Source organism: Thermobia domestica, unplaced genomic scaffold, assembly GCF_964235325.1.
Source record: "Thermobia domestica unplaced genomic scaffold, izTheDome1.hap1.1 HAP1_SCAFFOLD_198, whole genome shotgun sequence".
NCBI classification, from domain to species: domain Eukaryota; kingdom Metazoa; phylum Arthropoda; class Insecta; order Zygentoma; family Lepismatidae; genus Thermobia; species Thermobia domestica.
In genome coordinates this window covers 207,210-212,571 of record NW_027655926.1, presented here as the reverse complement: position 1 = coordinate 212,571, position 5,362 = coordinate 207,210, and positions in this window count along the sequence as shown.

The window sequence follows — 5,362 nt, the reverse complement described above, 5'->3', positions numbered from 1 at the left end:
GAATTGTGCCAAACAGAAAAATATATAAAACAGCTTTTATTTTATGTTGTTTCGCAAGGGCGCAATGTACCTTTCATGGATTCTTTACCAACACTAAAAGTATGTATTCATTGTACAGAATTGCGCCATACAGGACAATAAATGAAACAGCTTTTCTTTTATGTGGTTTCGCAAGGGCGCCTTATGTAAGGGGTTTAGTGCACCCTTTACAGATCCGTTACCAACACTAAAAGTATGCATTCATTGTACAGAATTGTGCCATATAGAAGAATAAATAAAACAGCTTTGCTTTTATGTGGTTTCGCATGGGGCCTTATGTAAAGGGCGCAGTGTACCCTTCACGGATTCTTTGCCAACACTAAAAGGATGTATTCATTCTACAGAATTGTGACGTACAGAAGAATAAATAAAACAGCTTTTCTTTTATGTGGTTTCGCAAGGGCGCCTTATGTAAAGGGTGCAATGTACACTTCACGGGTTCTTTACCAACACTAAAAATATGCATTCATTGTACAGAATTGTGCCATAGAGAAGATTAAATAAAACCGTTTGTCTTTGATTTGGTTTTGCAAGGGCGCCTTATGTACCCTTCACGGATTCTTTACCAACACTAAAAGTATGTATTCAATGTACAGAATTGTGCCATACAGAGGAATAAATAAAACAGCTTTTCTTTTATGTGGTTTCGCAAAGGCGCAATGTACCCTTCACGGGTTCTTTACGAACACGAAAAGTATGTATTCATTGTACAGAATTGTGCCATACAGGAGAATAAATAAAACAGCTTCTCTTTTATGTGGTTTCCCAAGGGCGATTTATGTAAAGGGCGCAGTGTACCCTTCACGGATTCTTTACCAACACTAAAAGTATGTATTCATTGTACAGAATTGTGCCATACAGAAGAATAAATAAAACACCTTTTTTTAAGTGTAGTTTCGCAACGGAGCAATGTACCCTTCAAGGGTCCTTTACGAACACGAAAAGTATATATTTATTGTACAGAATTGTGCCATACAGGAGAATAAATAAAACAGCTTTTCCTTTATGTGGTTTCGCAAGGGCGCCTTATGTAAAGGGTTTAGTGCACCCTTCACAGATCCGTTACCAACACCAAAAGTATGCATTCATTGTACAGAATTGTGCCATACAGAAGAATAAATAAAACAGCTTTGCTTTTATGTGGTTTCGCATGGGGCCTTATGTAAAGGGCGCAGTGTACCCTTCACGGATTCTTTGCCAACACTAAAAGTATGTATTCATTCTACAGAATTGTGACGTACCGAAGAATTAATAAAACTGTTTGTCTTTGATTTGGTTTTGCAAGGGCGCTTTATGTACCCTTCACGGATTCTTTACCAACACTAAAAGTATATATTTATTGTACAGAATTGTGCTATAGAGTAGAGTAAATAAAACAGCTTTTCTTTTATGTGGTTTCGCAAGAGCGCAATGTACCATTCACGGATTCATTACCAACACTAAAAGTATGTATTCATTGTACAGAATTGTGCCATACAGAAGAATATATAAAACAGCTTTTATTTTATGTGGTTTCGCAAGGGCGCAATGTACCCTTCATGAATTCTTAACCAACACTAAAAGTATGTATTCATTGTACAGAATTGTGCCATACAAGAGAGTAAATAAAACAGCTTTTCTTTTATGTGGTTTCACAAGGGTGCCTTATGTAAAGGGTGCAGTGCACCCTTCACGGATTCTTTGCCAACACTAAAAGTATGTATTCATTCTACAGAATTGTGACGTACAGAAGAATAAATAAAACCGTTTGTCTTTGATTTGGTTTTGCAAGGGCTCCTTATGTACCCTTCACGGATTCTTTACGAACACGAAAAGTATGTATTCATTGTACAGAATTGTGCCATACAGGAGAATAAATAAAACAGCTTCTCTTTTATGTGGTTTCCCAAGGGCGCCGTATGTAAAGGGCGCAGTGTACCCTTCACGGATTCTTTGCCAACACTAAAAGTATGTATTCATTGTACAGAATTGTGTCGTACAGAAGAATAAATCAAACAGCTTTTCTTTTATGTAGTTTCGCAAGGGCGCCTTATGTAAAGGGCGCAGTGTACCCTTCACGGATTTTTTACCAACACTAAAAGAATCTATTCATTGTACAGAATTGTGCCATACAGAAGAATATATAAAACAGCTTTTCTTTTATGTGGTTTCGCAAGAGCGCAATGTACCCTTCACGGGTTCTTTACGAACACGAAAAGTTTGTATTCATTGTACAGAATTGTGCCATACAGAAGAATAAATAAAACAGCTTTTCTTTTATGTGGTTACGCAAGGGCGCAATGTACCCTTCTCGAGTTCTTTACGAACACGAAAAGTATATATTCATTGTACAGAATTGTGCCATACAGGAGAATAAATAAAACAGCTCTTCTTTTATGTGGTTTCGCAAGGGCGCCTTATGTAAAGGGCGCAGTGTACCCTTGACGGATTCTTTATCAACACTAAAAGTATGTATCCATTGTACAGAGTTGTGACGTACGGAAGAATAAATAAAACAGCTTTTCTTTTATGTGGTTTGACAAGAGCGCAATGTACCCTTCACGGATTCTTTACCAACACTAAAAGTATGTATTCATTGTACAGAATTGTGCCATACAGAAGAATAAATAAAACAGCTTTTCTTTTTTGTGGTTTCGCAAGGGCGCAATGTAACCTTCACAGGTTCTTTACGAACACGAAAAGTATGTATTCATTGTACAGAATTGTGCCATGCAGGAGAATAAATAAAACAGCTTTCTTTTTATATTGTTTCCCAAGGGCGCCTTATGTAAAGGGCGCATTTTCCCCTTCACGGATTCTTTACCAACACTAAAAGTATGTATTCATTGTACAGAATTGTGCCACACAGAAGAATAAATAAAACAACTTTTCTTTTATGTAGATTCGCAAGGGCGCCTTATGTAAAGGGCGCAGTGTACCCTTCACGGATTCTTTGCCAACACTAAAGTATGTATTCATTGTACAGAATTGTGCCAAACAGAAAAATATATAAAACAGCTTTTATTTTATGTGGTTTCGCAAGGACGCAATGTACCTTTCATGGATTCTTTACCAACACTAAAAGTATGTATTCGTTGTACAGAATTCTCCCATACAAGAAAATAAAATAAACAGCTTTTATTTTATGTGGTTTCGCAAGGCCGCCTTATGTGAAGGGTGCAGTGCACCCTTCACAGATTCGTTACCAACACTAAAAGTATGTATTCATTGTACAGGATTGTGCCATACAGAGGAATAAATAAAACAGCTTTTCTTTTATGTAGTTTCACAAGGGCGCAATGTACCCTTCACGGCTTCTTTACGAACACGAAAAGTATGTATTCATTGTACAGAATTGTGCCATACAGGACAATAAATAAAACAGCTTTTCTTTTTTGTGGTTTCGCAAGGGCGCCTTATGTAAAGGGTTTAGTGCACCCTTCACAGATCCGTTACCAACACTAAAAGTATGCATTCATTGTACAGAATTGTGCCATACAGAAGAATAAATAAAACAGCTTTGCTTTTATGTGGTTTCGCATGGGGCCTTATGTAAAGGGCGCAGTGTACCCTTCACGGATTCTTTGCCAACACTAAAAGTATGTATTCATTCTGCAGAATTGTGACGTACAGAAGAATAAATAAAACAGTTTGTCTTTGATTTGGTTTTGCAAGGGCGCCTTATGTACCCTTCACGGATTCTTTACCAACACTAAAAGTATGTATTCATTGTACAGAATTGTGCTATAGAGTAGAATAAATAAAACAGCTTTTCTTTTATGTGGTTTCGCAAGAGCGCAATGTACCCTTCACGGATTCATTACCAACACTAAAAGTATGTATTCATTGTACAGAATTGTGCCATACAGAAGAATATATAAAACAGCTTTTATTTTATGTGGTTTCGCAAGGGCGCAATGTACCCTTCATGAATTCTTAACCAACACTAAAAGTATGTATTCATTGTACAGAATTGTGCCATACAAGAGAGTAAATAAAACAGCTTTTCTTTTATGTGGTTTCACAAGGGTGCCTTATGTAAAGGGTGCAGTGCACCCTTCACGGATTCTTTGCCAACACTAAAAGTATGTATTCATTCTACAGAATTGTGACGTACAGAAGAATAAATAAAACCGTTTGTCTTTGATTTGGTTTTGCAAGGGCTCCTTATGTACCCTTCACGGATTCTTTTCGAGCACGAAAAGTATGTATTCATTGTACAGAATTGAGCCATACAGGAGAATAAATAAAACAGCTTCTCTTTTATGTGGTTTCCCAAGGGCGCCGTATGTAAAGGGCGCAGTGTACCCTTCACGGATTCTTTGCCAACACTAAAAGTATGTATTCATTGTACAGAATTGTGTCGTACAGAAGAATAAATCAAACAGCTTTTCTTTTATGTAGTTTCGCAAGGGCGCCTTATGTAAAGGGCGCAGTGTACCCTTCACGGATTCCTTACCAACACTAAAAGAATCTATCCATTGTACAGAATTGTGAAATACAGAAGAATAAATAAAACAGCTTCTCTTTTATGTGGTTTCAAAAGAACGCAATGTACCCTTCACGGATTCTTTACCAACACTAAAAGTATGTATTCATTGTACAGAATTGTGCCATACAGAAGAATAAATAAAACAGCTTTTCTTTATTGTGGTTTCGCAAGGGCGCAATGTAACCTTCACAGGTTCTTTACGAACACGAAAAGTATGTATTCATTGTACAGAATTGTGCCATGCAGGAGAATAAATAAAACAGCTTTCTTTTTATATTGTTTCCCAAGGGCGCCTTATGTAAAGGGCGCAGTGTACCCTTCACGGATTCTTTACCAACACTAAAAGTATGTATTCATTGTACAGAATATTGCCACACAGAAAAATAAATAAAACAACTTTTCTTTTATGTAGATTCGCAAGGGTGCCTTATGTAAAGGGCGCAGTGTACCCTTCACGGATTCTTTACCAACACTAAAGTATGTATTCATTGTACAGAATTGCGCCAAACAGAAAAATATATAAAACAGCTTTTATTTTATGTGGTTTCGCAAGGGCGCAATGTACCTTTCATGGATTCTTTACCAACACTAAAAGTATGTATTCATTGTACAGAATTGTGCCATACAGGACAATAAATGAAACAGCTTTTCTTTTATGTGGTTTCGCAAGGGCGCCTTATGTAAAGGGTTTAGTGCACCCTTTACAGATCCGTTACCAACACTAAAAGTATGCATTCATTGTACAGAATTGTGCCATATAGAAGAATAAATAAAACAGCTTTGTTTTTATGTGGTTTCGCATGGGGCCTTAGGTAAAGGGCGCAGTGTACCCTTCACGGATTCTTTGCCAAC